The sequence below is a fragment of the Erpetoichthys calabaricus genome, chromosome 14 (assembly GCF_900747795.2).
Source record: "Erpetoichthys calabaricus chromosome 14, fErpCal1.3, whole genome shotgun sequence".
NCBI lineage: Eukaryota > Metazoa > Chordata > Cladistia > Polypteriformes > Polypteridae > Erpetoichthys > Erpetoichthys calabaricus.
Genome location: NC_041407.2, coordinates 49,322,713 through 49,340,816, shown reverse-complemented (window position 1 = coordinate 49,340,816; position 18,104 = coordinate 49,322,713). Strand labels below are relative to the sequence as shown.

Below are 18,104 nucleotides of genomic sequence, written 5' to 3'. Positions count from 1 at the left end.
GTTAATTAGCAGCAAAAGCGAGTGACTAATGAAGAAGATGGCTAGAATGAAAACCTGCAGCCCTCCAGGACCGGAGTTCGATACCCCTGCAATACAGTATATTATGCAACTCAATAAAACAAGCTTATTTAAATAAATTGCAATTCTGTATGCATTAAAATCTTTACATTGATTAAAACAAATAATTGAAATTTTTGTCATTAAATATAAATACTTCAAGTAGTGCAGTCTTTTGTAAAAGGTAAGGGTAAAGTTTTGTGAACAATAAAAAAACTAAAGAAGTTTAAATATGGTCAACAGTTTTTGTACATTAATGAAAAAATATTGTTACTTATGGGTACTTAAATAGGGTAACTATTTATTTAGTAGAAATGTTGGTGATGGACAGGTTGACAGACGTGATTAGACAGGAGTCCTCGTGGACTATGATGTTTGCTGATGACATTGTGATCTATAGCGATAGTAGGGAGCAGGATGAGGAGACCCTGGAGAGGTGGAGATATGCTCCAGAGAGGAGAGGAATGGAGGTCAGTAGGAACAAGATAGAATACATGTGTGTAAATGAGAGGGTGGAGAGTGGAATGGTGAGGATGATGGGAGTAGAGCTGGCGAAGGTGGAGGAGTTTAAATACTTGGGATCAACAGTACAGAGTAACAGGGATTGTGGAAGAGAGGTGAAAAAGAGTGCAGGCAGAGTGGAATGGGTGGAGAAGAGTGACAGGAGTAATTTGTGACAGATGGGTATCAGCAAGAGTGAAAGGGAAGGTCTACAGGACAGTAGTGAGACCAGCTGTGTTATATGGGTTAGAGATGGTGGCACTGACCAGAAAGCAGGAGACTGAGCTGGAGGTGGCAGAGTTAAAGATGCTAAGATTTGCATTGGGTGTGACGAGGATGGACAGGATTAGAAATGAGTACATTAGAGGGTCAGCTCAAGTTGGAGGGTTGGAAGACAAAGTCAGAGAAGCAAGATTGCGTTGGTTTGGACATGTGCAGAGGAGAGATGCTGAGTATATTGGGAGAAGGATGTTAAGAATAGAGCTGCCAAGCAAGACGAAAAGAGGAAGGCCTAAGAGAAGGTTTATGGATGTGGTGAGAGAGGACATGCAGGTGATGGATGTGACAGATCAAAATGTAGAGGACAGGAAGATATGGAACAAGATGATCCACTGTGGCAACCCCTAACAGGAGCAGCCAAATGAGGAAGAAGTTACAAATGTCATACAGGGATGCATTTTAACTTGTGGTTTTCCATACATATTTGACACAACGCCAAAGTAATTCCAGGCGCCACTCCAGCTTCCCTATTTATCAATTAAGCATGCTAGTCAAGGCTCTGAAGCTTCTGAAGTTGCCATATTAACACTTGTGAGTGGGTGGAAACCAGGGCTGCAATTCTATCAATGGCGAACTGGAAATGTGTTTGTATTGCAGGCTGCAGAATTGATACCATGAAAAATGAGTGTTGAAGTAATTTTAAAATTGATATGTATCGATATTTCTAAACTTTTGATAACCCTACTGCATTATAGTAGAGAATAGCCAATTCACCCTACTTTAGGCCACCATACTCTATAGTTACTGAAGTCCCATTTATTCCTGGGTGAAATCACTGCCATTTGCTAAATCTAAAAGATTGTGTTCGGAATTCCCAATGTAGCCTTATCTTGTCTTTTTATTATAACAACTTATTTTCTTGTAGCATGTGCTTTTTAATAGCTATTTTTAAAAATTGTTGAGAGCATCAAATTGAAGTTCAGGTTCAGATATATTGCTGCATGTAGAAAGTACAGTGGAATTCTCAGTAGGTCAGGATGACACTGACCCTTTACCACAGTCACACGTGTCAACAGCCAAATGTTTATTACTTGCTTGTGTTAAAATTATTTTCTTGTTAAACATTTCATTACTTTATGTCCTAGATGTTTGACAGTGTTATTTATTGCAGTACAAAGCAGGTTTTCAATAGACAGTTGGGTATAGCAATTAAAGGACTCTACACGATATTTGCTACATTTATTTAAGCCATGGAGTTAGTGTAAGTTAAAGCAGCGTATTGCCAAATTATATGGACCTCACTATGCTATAACTTGAATTCCTGATCTATGAAACTCCTAATGAGTCACTTAAATTGACTGATCACCAGATGTAAGATGAGGTGCAATAGCTTTTATTGTTTCTCATTTCAGTTTTATTTATTAAGGAACTAGGGGGCTTTGCTCACCCACCCTCAGGATTGGTTTACTGGATATACAATTTAAAGAGATTGCTATTTTCATGGGAATTGTTACATATGCATTATTTTGACTTTTACTTTAAAACTTTAGTAAAAACAATATTTGGAATTAACTTTTCTTCAAGATCACATTGAATTTTGATTCCATGTTTGGACTTACATCGTGACAACGCAACATATAACTGCCTGTGAGTGAATATCGTTTCTTTCCCTCTAATAAATAAAACGATTTTTTTCGAATGTTTGTCCATGCTCTTTCTTTTTCGCATTGTCATTGATGTGTCATCTAGAACGTATAAAATTATTGTCCTGATAAAATTTATAAGCTAAGAGCACAAGGACTGTGTCTGACAAAAGCATTCACACAAATGAGGTTAGATGACCGTGGTCTTGTCTGAAAATAGTTGCAAGTAGGGCTTGACTTGAAAGAATCTCATGTTAAGAGTCTCCGTCTCACGGGACTTCATACCATGCCAACGTTTTTGGAATCTTTTAATTCTCGCTGGCAACACGAATTAGATGATCTACAAGTCTCTGACTTAAAGTTTAAATCTGAACAATAAATTTGATCTCTTTCGCTGTTCCATTATTTCACCGAGTAATAATTTCTGTTTGTTTGCACTAATGTGATCTTTACAACCCCTTTTTTTGAGACTTTCGAATTTTCGTACTTCCATTATCTCTAACCTCCTCTACATGTGTACCAACGTTTTTGGAATCTTTTATTTCTCACGGATACGCCCTTTCATTGGGAAGAAACACTGCTTTTTTTTCCCTGATGGCAGCACGAATTAGATGATCTACAAGTCTCCAACTTAAAGTTTAAATCCAAACAATATATTTGATTTCTTTTTGCTGTTCCGTTATTTCACTGAGTAATAATTTCCATTTGTTTGCGCTTATGTGATCTTTCCTATCCTTTTTTTGACATTTTCAAATTTTCGTTCTTCCATTATCTCTAACCTGCTCTGCATGTGTACTGTGCTAACGTTTTTGAATTCTTTACGATGTTCTACTTTGTCATCTACCCTTTGTCCTTTATTTCTGGCCTCTGGCGTGGTTAAATCTCTTTCTTGCGTTATGTATAAGTGTTTCTCTGAGAAAATCTCGTCTCCTTCCAAGATTTTTTTAATAATTGAGAGACATGTTGTTATAAATGACATAGATAACTTTAATGACAAAGAATTAACCACACCACACGTTCCTGTTATTTAATACTTTTACTGGATTTAGAGGTTTATTTAATTGATGTGTGGATGGAAGGATGAACATTTCTATGTTCTATGTTTTGCTAGAACACTTTTCAAGTACCTAACTATAGAAAAATGGTTTACATTCATTACAGCTAGAGTAGAGCCTGTTTAGATGACTTGCATAAGGTCAAAAAGTGTGTTAGAGACAGCAATTCAAGAGGAAACCATGTGTTTTAATTTAATTACCTTTACCAACAGGCCACACTGCCAAGCAACTATCAGCAGGAGGTTTACTAAGAGGATGTGTTTCGTGATTAGGTTATCTATTCATACAATTCTAACCCCATTTATTCTACTTCTAATATCTGCAACTGAAGGTTGAGAACTAGGAGGACAGACTCAAAGAGATCAAACATTTCAGAGAACATTAAGAGATTTGATAGGCAATGAGTTAAGTTGTCATAATGGTGATAAGGTGGTTAGCATTTATTCCTCACAGATCCAGGAGACTGAGTTCACTTCTGTGGCTGCTCTGTGTCTGTGTGAATTTGATACAATCTCTCAGTGTCTGCAGAGATTTTTTTCCATGGTATTCTTGTTTCCTTTCACACTCTAATCACATGTGCTGTATCAGTTGATCCCTCTTAACTTGTTCCTAAGTAAATGTGGGATGTGTGTGAGAGCATCTTGCATTGGAGTAGTGTCCTGCCCAGTTCTGGTTCCTGCCTTGTGCTCAGTGCATCTGGGAGGTACTCCATTACCCTGAATAATATTAAGTAGGTTCTGGAAACCGATGGGTAAGTAAGGGTGATGTTAACTCTCAGTTACATGAGATCAAAATCTGGAGACAGTTAACAAATGACATTATGAAAACATTCTGGAGACCTTCAAGCCCTAGCTTGGTATTACTTTGGATGTATTAGGTGAGAAGTAATTGATCAGTTTCACTGGGCTTGGTGTCTTGATTCTCTCAAAAATTGGGTTTCATAAATTATATTGTTAGAGGCTAAGCACAGATTTAAAAAAAAAAAAAAACTTTTGTAGATTTTGATTTGTAGCTTGAAGATTAGCCACAAAAGTACACTGATGATTAGATTGCTAGGTGAAAATAAGGTTATGATGTTTCTTGTGTTTGTTCCGTTTCCACTAAGTAAAAATCAACCCAAAAGTAGTTGAGTCAGAAGCAAACTAGAATTTATTTTAGCTTTAATTCCCAGAAAAATCGTCATAAAATGACTTATCTTTTTCCTTATTTAAACCAAATTTATATGATGAGCTACAATGGCTTCTTATTGTGTTTAGGCTCCTGTCGTCTTTAGCTGGATGGCATAGTTTGCTGTCTACACAATTAATTTCCTTTATGCTGACAAAGCATGTGATGTAGCTTGACATTCCCACGCCGTATTTTATTAGTGTTCTTATCTGATGATGAGCTAGTTAAAGCATCCAGTGACACCAGGGAGAGTATAGAGTCTCTGCACTTATGTGGAAAAAAAATACATATGGGACAGAAAACACATAAAATAAGACATTTTAACCTGTCATTTTATTCTATTTAATGCATTATTATTTTTTATTATTTTTATTAACTGAAACTTTTGGGTGTTTCTTTTTGTTTAAATATTTATCAGACTCTTTGTTAAAAAGGCATTTTAATCTTCTACAGTATTTTAGTCCTACACTTATGCTGCTTTCCATTCCTACTGACATCTGATTGACACACAAAGAAGGAAAAGTAAGTGGTATAACTGCACCGTAAATCAGAGAAATCACAAAGACATATTATTGTGTGTTAGAAATAGCTAGAAAAAGCTAATTTTTTGATTTTCTTTCAGAAAATTTGTATTAGAAGAAGATTGGAACAATTTTGATGAGAACATGCCATTCACAGACATGTTCATAAAATCCTACTCACTGAGATGTTACTTTGTATTGTAATTTGTGTCTTTGTGCTTTACTGTGTGAAGTAAAACTTTTGAAGATTTATGTGGAATTGGCCCTTATAGTTTCCATTTGTGTCCCCATGTTCATAGCCAAAACCTCTTGTAATCACCGCTGTATTTCCTGCAAAGCAATGTAGAGCTTGTGCACTTTATTTATAAAGCACATTACTGAGTACTAATATATAAAACAATATATAAATGAAAGCTGGTTGCCAGTCAAGCAGTATGCAACTCTGAGTGACCACTGAGGTGTCTCACATTGTCTCATGAACTAGGATATGAAGGAGCACATCAACTCCATGATTAAACTATAATAATGCCACTTCTTCTGTTTACAGAAAGGCTTGTTTCTTTTTTCAAATTTTAATTTGACTGATTTTATAATCCATACTAAAATGAATAAGACACAGATCAACCAAGGATGCAATCAATATACCTTTCATTCATTTTCTTTCAAATCAAGCTCAATATCCTTCTACGGATCAACAAGGTTGGTGTTTTGTTCTTAGGAGAAGTCACTTAGCTAGAGCTTGGAGTTGTGCCAAGGAGAGTGGAAAAAAAATGAAAAATACAGTTAAAGGCCAGGACGTGAAATGCCCTTAACTGTAGTCAAGAGCTACATATACATTGTATATGCTGAATGCAACCAAAAATGTAATACACCTATAGGGAATTCCTCTCTTGAGTCCAGTTATGAGTGTTTGCAATAAATCTACACATTATGCACTTTTTGTGCCAGATGATGCAAAGTTAACTGTTGCTTTTACACAGCAGAATAATTTTAAAAAGCTTTTCACATTTTATTTAATGCTGTTATTGATCTTTTAGTAAAACTGAAAGTGTCTGATTATTGCAGGCAGGTTTGGAATCCATGGTTAAAAAAATAAGCTCCCTGAAATCTATGAGACTTCCCGTATTGCTATTTCTACTTAATAAATATAATGCCATGGATCACTGGTGGGCATTTCAGCTTGGCATGGTTTGACATGCATCATTGGGCACTCATTTCAAATTGTGGCACAATGTCCAGGATGATCTGAATGCAAAAAAAAAACATGAAATAGAAACATTTCAGCATGTACACTTGGTATTTCTGTAACTGCATGCTTCATTTTTCAGTGATTTTACTCACTCCATATGGTTTGATGTTATTGACTGTTTATTCTTTAAATGCCGAGTGGAACCACTTTGTACTACCTATTATGAAAGTTTAAAATATTTTTAAGAGCAAAGTTTAAAATTTTTCAAACTTTTTTTTTAATATATACGAGATTTCATTCTCAACGGCAGACATTATTTGCTCCTGAGTTTGTTTTACTTTTCTTTTATTGACTTCAACCCTTACTAAATGTTGCCTTACTTGTAAAGGTTCAATTGGCACATACTCTGCTGAGAAATGATAAATTGTAGACCCAATGTAGAACAATGTATTACAAAGAGAAATTCATGTTATTAATGGAAGATTATGTTGGGAATAAATGCATTTAAAGGAACAAAAACAGAATATTTGATACATGGTTACATGGTTATGATAAATCACAGAGAATTCAATAATTTTAATTCTGAATAGAGAAGACTTCATGGGGACCTAATCAAGATCTTCAGAATATATAAATCTGTGATACCAACCCAGTTAACACAGTTTACTTCTGAATTCAAAACGGAGAACGCTAACAGAAGTAGTCCCATGGATTAAACACACAGGATGAAAGTACCGAAACAATAACAAATTATTCCAAGCAAAATCAAAGAAAGTACAGCACATGTCCTGTCCAGATCTGGGATTAAGATAGTGCACAAACTGGCAGACACTTTATGGACTGTCCTTTTCAATGCTAAAAGCAAAAATTCGACCACGAAGACAAGAAATGCAGTTTACAGCATTCCATGCAGTGCATGCCCAGCAGAATTCGTGGGACAAACATCAAAAAGACTCACAACACATATACAGGAACATTGCAATGCTGTCAGAAGGAAAGACCCAGGGTCTCTGATTTATACACATTCAAATTCAACCAGACCCACATTTAACTGGGACACTGTGAAAGTAAAATTCAGGGCCAGTACTATGAGTGCCAGAGAGCTGGCTGAATTGTGGCTCTCTAATGAAAACACCATTAACAGACACTTGGACTTGAACCCAGCATATACAGGCTTGAAAAGAAGAACATCTAAATAAAAAGACGTTAAGACCAACAACTTCTGAACCCCACCTTACTAATCCACCCTCCCACCCCTTACAACCTCCCCCTCCATCCCTACCCTTCACCTGCAATATATTGTCTTTGATTCCTGTATCTCTAATTATTTACCTCTGATGATGACACCTGGCAGGTTGTTGAAAGCTTAGGAAGAAAAAACTATTTTAAGATATGTGACTCATTTTCTCCCTTTGTGTATCTCTAGCTAAATATATATATTTGATCCTGCAAAATTATTTTTTTGGTTAAATAGTGAATTATGAACTTGTGGGCACAAGTGGAAATTCCGGGGAAATCAGCTCAAGATGGAAACCAGGAAGAAATTCCTATCATAAATGATTGGGGGAATCTGGAACAAATTATCATGTCATGTAGATGCCTTTGAGGCGTTGACATATTTTAAAATATATCTGAGTGAGATATCTGGACCACTTACTGTTAGCTAACCAACAAAGCACCAGTCATTGGTTGCCTTGTCATTTGTAAAATCTGTATGTTGTGTAGGATGTGTGTGTTTCTTCTAGGATTGACTAGCATCTCATCCAGGTTAGTTTTTGCTTTGTGTTCTATTGTGCTGCAGTAGGCCCTGGATTACTGTGGCCTTGTAGTGACAGAGTTGCATCTGAAAATGGAAAGATTGCTGCTTAATTGTGGTACAATTGGCATTGTGCAATTCACCTTTTGATACCTTTGTTTGTATAAAAATACATATACTTTCTTTTTTTATGTTTTTACAATGTTGGTTATCGCTTAGCTGAAAGGTTACAGCTGAAAAACATTGCAAATCTGTACTTTTTGAAATTATTTTACTTTATCAGATTCTTAGCTCTCTGAGCAATCAAATAGCTCAGAATATTTCAGTTTTGCTATATAATAATAGAAGGCGTGATGTTGAACTGATTAGACTGGAAAACCTGATAGAGGAATATGAAATATAGACACACATTATGCATTATGTGTATTTCACAGTTTGATTTTGAGATTTGTAATAAATAGTAGTAAAATTCATAAAAACATAGTAAAGAATTAAGTCAAGGAACTTGTTGGACAAGTATGACAGGTGAATCCGTCTGTAGCGCATACTGAGATTTTGAATTTCAGTAGGGGACCTTTCTTCTTTAGGAGAAGGAACCGTTACAACAGGAGGTTTGGCAGAGGTCGATCTTAAGTAAGTCCACTGATAATCTGTGAGTTTTGATTGCCATCACTATGAAACTGTGCTGAGAAAATGAAAGAGCAGATATTGTGTGAACCATAGATTGCTTAAGTGGGACTCAGCATGAATTTAATCAGTAGGTTAATGTGTGGCTCAAGAGCAGCTATCCTGATAGCTAGCTCTACGGAACTCATTACATGTTGAAATTAATTGTGTAACCAGCGGTGAAATGCTCCTTTAAAACAGTTGGGTACTGACACTTGGCTTGAGTCGCTGGCAGTTAATCTGTTTGGTTGGTGAAAGTCTCTGTGATCTCACAGCATTTTCTTTGTTCCATATGCAGAGGACATGCACTTTTTTCTGTTTGACATTTAAAAATAGTAGATCCATATCAACTTTGAAAGCACCAGGGACATCCATCTAAATCCTTTGTTAATTATGAATTGAATTTGTAAACCTCCTCCTGGACTTTATGCCTATGACTACATAGCAGTGCAATAATAGATGGAACACTGGTAGTTTTGCTCTTCATTATTTAATTGAATTATTTTTGCATTTCATATTGATTTTTAAATCGTATTACAGATGTATATGATAGGGATGGCCATATTCCAAAATTAATCTGCATTCCTCTTTGTGACTGTTCATTTCTCAGATTTCTTTTCAGCTGCATATTATTTTATAAAACACTATGTGAATGATTTGGAGCAGTAATGTTTTAGTAGTATTAAAGTTATAATCTGCAAGGTTAAATGATAAAATAAGGCCTATGGAAGACCCCTCCTTTAACCGTCACCTTATCGTGGTGGAGGGGTTTGCGTGTCCCAATGATCCTAGGAGCTCTGTTGTCCGGGGCTTTATGCCCCTGGTAGGGCCACCCAAGGCAAACTGGTCCTAGGTGAGGGATGAGACAAAGAGCGGTTAAACAAACCTCCTATGAAGAAAAACAATTTTGGACGGCGTTTTCCCTTGCCCGGACGTGGGTCACCGGGGCCCCACTCTGGAGCCAGGCCTGGAGGTGGGGCTCGATGGCGAGCGCCTGGTGGCCGGGCCTGCACCCATGGGGCTCGGCCGGGCACAGCCCGAAGAGGCAACGTGGGTCCCCCTTCCCATGGGCTCACCACCTATGGGAGGGGCCAAGGAGGTCGGGTGCAGTGTGAGTTGGGTGGTGGCTGAAGGCGGGGACCTTGGCGGTCCGATCCTCGGCTACAGAAACTGGCTCTTGGGACGTGGAATGTCACCTCTCTGAAGGGGAAGGAGCCTGAGCTAGTGCGCGAAGTTGAGAGGTTCCGGCTAGATATAGTCGGACTCACCTCGACGCACAGCTTGGACTCTGGAACCAATCTCCTTGAGAGGGGCTGGACTCTCTACCACTCTGGAGTTGCCCCCGGTGAGAGGCGCCGAGCAGGTGTGGGTATACTTATTGCCCCCCAACTTGGAGCCTGTACATTGGGGTTTACCCCGGTGGACGAGAGGGTAGCCTCCCTTCGCCTTCGGGTAGGGGGACGGGTCCTAACTGTTGTTTGTGCGTATGCACCGAACAGCAGTTCGGAGTACCCACCCTTTTTGGAGTCCCTGGAGGGGGTGCTAGAGGGCATACCTTCTGGGGACTCCCTCGTTCTGCTGGGAGACTTCAATGCTCACGTGGGCAATGACAGTGAGACCTGGAAGGGCGTGATTGGGAGGAATGGCCCCCCTGATCTGAACCCGAGCGGTGTTTTGTTATTGGACTTCTGTGCTCGTCACGGATTGTCCATAACGAACACCATGTTCAAGCATAGGGGTGTTCATATGTGCACTTGGCACCAGGACACCCTAGGCCTCAGTTCGATGATCGACTTTGTGGTCGTGTCGTCGGACTTGCGGCCACATGTCTTGGACACTCGGGTGAAGAGAGGGGCGGAGCCGTCAACTGATCACCACCTGGTGGTGAGTTGGCTTCGATGGTGGGGGAGGATGCCGGTCAGGCGTGGTAGGCCCAAACGTGTTGTGAGGGTCTGCTGGGAACGTCTGGCAGAGCCCCCTGTCAGAAGTAGCTTCAACTCCCACCTCCGGCAGAACTTCGACCACATCCCGAGGGAGGTGGGGGACATTGAGTCCGAATGGGCCATGTTCCGTGCCTCTATTGTTGAGGCAGCTGACCGGAGCTGTGGCCGTAAGGTGGTCGGTGCCTGTCGTGGCGGCAATCCCCGAACCCGCTGGTGGACACCGGCGGTGAAGGATGCCGTCAAGCTGAAGAAGGAGTCCTACAGGACCCTTTTGTCCTGTGGGACCCCGGAGGCAGCTGATAGGTACCGGCAGGCCAAGCGGAATGCGGCTTTGGTGGTTGCTGAGGCAAAAACTCGGGCGTGGGAGGAGTTTGGGGAGGCCATGGAGAATGACTTTCGGACGGCTTCGAGGAGATTCTGGTCCACCATCCGGCGTCTCAGGAAGGGAAAGCAGTGCAGTGTCAACACTGTATATGGTGGGGGTGGTGCGCTGCTGACCTCGACTCGGGACGTTGTGGGTCGGTGGGGGGAATACTTCGAAGACCTCCTCAATCCCATTAACATGCCTTCCAATGAGGAAGCAGAGCCTGGGGACTCAGAGGTGGGCTCCCCCATCTCTGGGACTGAGGTCACCGAGGTGGTCAAAAAACTCCTTGGTGGCAGGGCCCCGGGGGTGGATGAGATACGCCCGGAGTTCCTCAAGGCTCTGGATGTTGTAGGACTGTCTTGGCTGACACGCCTCTGCAACATCGCATGGACATCAGGGACAGTGCCTCTGGATTGGCAGACCGGGGTGGTGGTCCCCCTCTTTAAGAAGGGGGATCGGAGGGTGTGTTCCAACTACAGAGGGATCACACTCCTCAGCCTCCCTGGAAAAGTCTATTCAGGGGTCCTGGAGAGGAGGGTCCGTCGGATCGTCGAGCCTCGGATTCAGGAGGAACAGTGTGGTTTTCGTCCTGGTCGCGGAACAGTGGACCAGCTCTATACCCTTAGCAGGGTCCTGGAGGGTGCATGGGAGTTTGCCCAACCAGTCTACATGTGTTTTGTGGACTTAGAAAAGGCATTCGACCATGTCCCTCGGGGAATCCTGTGGGGGGTACTCCGAGAGTATGGGGTACCGGCCCCCCTGATAAGGGCTGTTCAGTCCCTGTACGATCGGTGCCAGAGCTTGGTCCGCATTGCCGGCAGTAAGTCAAACCCGTTTCCAGTGAGAGTTGGACTCCACCAGGGCTGCCCTTTGTCACCGATTCTGTTCATAACTTTTATGGGCAGAATTTCTAGGCGCAGCCAGGGTGTTGAGGGGGTCCGGTTTGGTGGGCTCAGGATTGGGTCACTGCTTTTTGCAGATGATGTTGTCCTGTTTGCTTCATCAGGCCGTGATCTTCAGCTCTCTCTGGATCGGTTCGCAGCCGAGTGTGAAGCGGCTGAGATGAGAATCAGCACCTCCAAATCCGAGACCATGGTCCTCAGCCGGAAAAGGGTGGAGTGCCCTCTCAGGGTTGGTAGCGAGATCCTGCCCCAAGTGGAGGAGTTCAAGTATCTCGGGGTCTTGTTCACGAGTGAAGGAAGAATGGAGCGTGAGATCGACAGGCGGATTGGTGCGGCATCCGCAGTAATGCGGGCATTGCATCGGTCTGTCGTGGTGAAAAAGGAGCTGAGCCGCAAGGCGAAGCTCTCAATTTACCAGTCGATCTATGTTCCTACCCTCACCTATGGTCATGAGCTATGGGTAGTGACCGAAAGAACGAGATCGCGAATACAAGCGGCTGAAATGAGTTTCCTCCGCAGGGTGTCTGGGCTTTCCCTTAAAGATAGGGTGAGAAGCTCAGTCATCCGGGAGGGGCTCAGAGTAGAGCCGCTGCTCCTCCGCATCGAGAGGAGTCAGATGAGGTGGCTCGGGCATCTGATCAGGATGCCTCCTGGACGCCTCCCTGGTGAGGTGTTCCGGGCACGTCCAACCGGGAGGAGGCCCCGGGGAAGACCCAGGACACGCTGGAGGGACTATGTCTCTCGACTGGCCTGGGAACGCCTTGGGATTCTCCCGGAAGAGCTAGAAGAAGTGGCCGGGGAGAGGGAAGTCTGGGCATCTCTGCTCAAGCTGCTGCCCCTGCGACCCGACCTCGGATAAGCGGGAGACAATGGATGGATGGATGGATGGCCTATGGAAGAAGAGTGGTAAAGATCACTGCTTAACTTAAAACCACAGATGCGCTTTTATTCTTCACACTAACCATAAACATTAAGAAGGCTGAGAGGATAAATAGCAGTAGTGACAGTACTGTCATGTGTACAGAGAAAAGTAATATTAAATTCTTCTGATCTGTTTTTCATTTGCATTCATCGGTTTTAACCAAGGACTATTTAGCTTTTAATTTTATTGTCAGAAATCAAGGTTAGTTGTATTGTAAGAAGAATGAATGAATTTACATAAAATGAGTCAGACTGAATTCCTACTACAGTATATACAGTATGACTATAAGCTTTAGTACAGCATTGTCGACCTGACAATCCATTTTATCAACTTTTAGTGCTTTAAATAATAAAGACCATTACAAAATATGTTTTTACAATGTACTATTTCTGTAATAGTTCTGTCTGGGGTATTTACGTGAATTTAAAGTGAGTAGGTAGCAATAACAGAGGTTTTAGAAGTGGTGCACTCCAATTTCTCTAGATGCTTCCTTTACTTTGGTAAAGTATTTCAATGTCAAAGTAGATCATTTTTTAAAAGTTATGTTAGAGAGTCTACCTCAGCAGTGACATCATGCATATGATAGTGGAGCTTGTAATTTCAAAGATGTTGTTTAAGCCCATAACAGCATTAACATGTAAATAAATAAATAATAATAAAATAAAATAAATAAATAATAATATAAATAATAAATAAATAAGAATGTGACTAGGACAAAGAAGATAGAAGATATAACTGAAACGAGAAGATAAATTCATAAGAAACCTTCCAAGGGAACAGTGGCGTAGCGTAGTGGGGGCAGCAAGGGCGGCCCGCCCCGGGCGGCACTTTTAGGGGGTGGCAAAATTTCACAATAAATAATAATAATATCTTGTAAAAATTTGAACCATACCTAAATAAGGGGGCGGCGGAATTTTCCTCTGCCCCAGGCGGCTGACACCCACGCTACGCTACTGCAAGGGAAGGCCATTTTGCTTTAATCTAGTAGACTAGTAGGGCAAAACTGTGACTCAGTGGCTAAAACTGCTAACTCTCAACTCTAGGTTGTGCATTTTTTCAGTGTAGAATAGTGAATGATTAGCAAAGATGGATTTCAACTCTTAGCAATAATATAATAGAAAACATTTAAAAAAAATGCTTGGATGAGTATTATGCTAATAAACTGGGATAAGGAGCCCAAAGACAATGCAGCATCTTGTTGGTACAATTGGTCCTAACACTGTCTTTTCCATGAGTTTCTCAAGCACAACAGTGCTTAATTTTGCCATATACCCAAACCTTAGGATATCTTATCGATGTAATGATGTTGAGACCTCAGTACTCATCAGCTCCATTGTTAAATGCAATAGCAGGCTAGGTTGTTTTACATTTATATGAAAAAAGCTTTACTTTAGAACACAATTTTATGTGGCAAAAATCTAAAAGAAAGACTGGAATGCTATAAATCTAATAAATAGAGAAAGTGGTAAAACTGAAAATAAAATTGGGAACTGTTTTCTCTGTAAGCCATGCTCTTGCATAGTTTGCTTCTAAAATGAGATATGGAAGTAGTTCAGGCCAACATGATAAGGGCCAAAACTGGTCTCATATGATGAGTAGACGTGGAGAGCAAAACAGAACAACAACAAGAAATACTGGCAGTACTGTACTAAAACAATCAACACTTCATTTTTTTGTAATGTGACCTTGTGATACTCCTATTTGGAAATACTGTACCTAACAACATGATTTTAAAAAAAAAAAACACTTTAGAAAATAAAATGTATCCCTCTCATTCCTTCAGCAGCAGTTATTTCTGTATAAGCAAACTAAATGATTACAACAAATCATTTAGGAATTGCTATAAATATGATAAAAGCAAGGTTGTTAACCTTTGTGTTATGGACATAGAAAATAAGTATGCACACTATATGACGAAACCACATGGGCTTTTCAGAAGAAATTAAATGAATAAATAAGTTCACAGATTGCAATAATTTTTCATTTACTTGGAGTCCCCATTTTGTAATGTAACAGAACAATCTGGATCTGATGAATGGCCCATTTGTATTTCTTATAGCCATCAATGTAAGTGCACTAATATTATCAGAAAGCATATCATGGTCTTTACTTGCTGTTAAACTTGTATCACACTTTAGATACTTAAAATAAGAAGGCATACATTTTCATTAAATTCCTGGCAGAAATATTTCTCTCCATTGTAGATGAACCATTAACACATGTATATGACAAATCTGAGATGGCCCTCCCAAGAGTAGAATTATGGTTGAGAAATGAACAGCAAGCCCTAAATACAACTATAGTATATAGATTTGCAGATACATTTTAAATTCATTGACGAAGAAATAACATAAGAAAGAGAGATCCAATTTTACATCCTGTAAATATAACTCACAGCATTATTTGTTAGTTTGGGTATCTCACTGAAATATATATTTTATTTTTCTGACAGAAAGAAGTTTTATTTCATGTATTTCTTAATCTTATATTAGCATTACCATTCTCTTTTACCTTTCACCAGTACATCTTAGCCTTGAAATATTTTAACTTTTTAGGTTCTCCAGTATTTTTCCTAATTGTTGGACACAGCCAAATGTGGTTGTTGAGAAAAGGTAATCCTTGAATGGAACATAAGCTGATTCACAGTTATTCTTGTTTATCTTAATGTAAAGTGTAATCGAACCTATTTAAAGTTGATCCCTTTGACTCTGAATTAACTGAAATGAGTTTGAGAATGTTATGTAGTATATATATATATTGATGTTGGTTAATATTTCTCAACACTGTTCAATAATGAGCATTAGCATCCATCCATCCATTTTCCAACCTGCTGAATCCGAACACAGGGTCATGGGGGTCTGCTGGAGCCAATCCCAGGGCACAAGGCAGGAACCAATCCCGGGCAGGGTGCCAACCCACACACACAAACACATCCACACACCAAGCACACACTAGGGCCAATTTGGAATCACCAATCCACCTAACCTGCATGTCTTTGGACTGTGGGAGGAAACTGGAGCGCCCGGAGGAAACCCATGCAGACACGGGGAGAACATGCAAACTCCACGCAGGGACGACCCGGGAAGTGAACCCATGTCCCCAGGTCTCCCAACTGCGAGGCAGCAGCACTACCCACTGCGCCACCGTGCCGCCCGAGCATTAGCATCATAATTCAAATTGTTTTAAAATACTGTACGGCATAAACTAAGCATAGCACCATATTAGTAATTTCCACTACTGCAGAAGTTCAGAGTCCTGTAGATACTACATTTGTTCCTGTGATCATATACATTTTATCTCTGCATTCTGGCTTCCTCCTGCATATAAAGTTCATACAAGTTATGTTAGACAGAGAGGCAACTCTAAAATATGAGCAAATACAGGAATGTCAATGAAATGTTCCTTTCAGGAGTGTTTGGAGCCTCTGCTACTGCAATAGAGTCTACAACTCAATCAACCTGATTTGGAAGAAGCCAGCTCAGAAAATTAACTAATGAAAGAAATCATTGATTTGTAGATATGCCATATCTGTAAAGAAAAATCAGTAAGATGAATATCAACTCTTTGAAACTTACATTTTTAATTTCACTCAAATACCAGGATTTATTATGTATTAGGATAAAGACATATACAGTATGATACTGAACAAACTATAAGAAACATGTTGACATGATTGTGTAGCGCAACTTCAGCATATTTGTCAGCTGCACATTCATGCTGCAACGCTCCCATTCTACCAACTCCCAAAGGTGCTCTACTGGATTCAGATCCAATGACTGGAAGGCCCCTGAAGAACCTTGAACTTATTGTCATGTTTATGAAACCAGTATGAGATGACCTTTGCTTTGTTACATGATGCGTTATCATGCTGGAAATACCTATTAGAGGATGGGTCAATTGAGGGATGCACATGGTCAGCAGCAACAGCTTAGAGATAATGAAGCCATGACAATGTCCTTCCACATCTTAAATAGTGAGGAAAAGGTAAACTCTCTTAAATGATTTACAGATATTAAATTAAACTTTAATTACAATTGAAATTACAGAATTACAGTTTAGGTTAGTATTGTAGTATTGTTTCAAGTTAGGTCACAAACAATTTTAGAAAAGTTTAAACAGTTTTTGTTTTTTTTTTTGAGATCCAATGGAGCCCTGTTATGGCTTTGCACTGTTCCACTGCTGCTTGGTTTGAAATCTTTATACACATGCAATATGAATGCAGGCAGTGAGCTTGTTACGGATGATATGCTTTCGTATTTGGTGTTCATGATGAAGTTTGGGTTATCAGCCAATAGGAAAAATGCAACGTCATAGTGTCATATCAAGATGGCAAATAGAATTGGCTAATGCACAAAACATAGTGTGACACCACAAAAGAGTAGTTACAAAGAATTTGTCAAATCATAACTGTATAAATGACAGAAGGAGTGCCATATTTTATAAGTGGCTGCCGTCCCTTAATGTCATGGGCATCATTCACAGCAACAGCTGGAATGAGGTTAATATTTTAAAATGAGCATTATCTTTACTCTCTGTATTTTTCATTAATACATCCAGAAAAATATCTATAAAAATACAGAACCTGATTAGCGATTTGTCCATGTTTATAACTGTTTAGATATTGTCACATAAACAGTGTATTTGCATTTTTGATCATCACTGAATAGTTTGCAGAGGTCACAGAATGCTAGAATGCATCACAAAAGCACTGGACGCATGACAGGAACCAACAGTGGACAGGAGAGCAGTCATTCCCAAGGAATGGTAACTGCCACATCCTGGGTAGTCTTAAGTAGAGCTATTATGCACATCTTTGGGAAGTATGTGTAAAACTGGAGTACCCATGAAGATACAGGGTGAGTGCGAAAATCCATTCAGTTTGGGGACTGGTCTGAGATGTGAACCCAGTCCCCTGGACCTGTGAGGCAGTAACAGTGATGGCTGTGCCCAAATGTTACCCTTAAAATTAAACTCAATATAATTAAAATAAGAAAATGTTGGAAACTAGTAAAACTCGTGTAAGACAACGTGTCAGTTGTTTTGCTGAATGATGGGACAAGTCATGTTTTTTGACATTTTCTCCCATTAGCATTTAGTGAGTAGTGAGTAGTTGCCACAGCAGCCTCTTGAGTGCTAGCTGTTTTTTAAAAGGGGGATAATTTTATCTTTAAAGAACTGTTATATTCAGATTTATTT

At 40.0% G+C, this 18,104-nt stretch overlaps 1 protein-coding gene across 11 annotated transcripts in view; it reads left to right on the top strand.

The window, feature by feature from the left end:
- adgrb2 (adhesion G protein-coupled receptor B2) overlaps positions 1-18,104 on the top strand; it is a 1,003,794-nt gene that overhangs the window by 314,987 nt on the left and 670,703 nt on the right. The window lies entirely within an intron of this gene.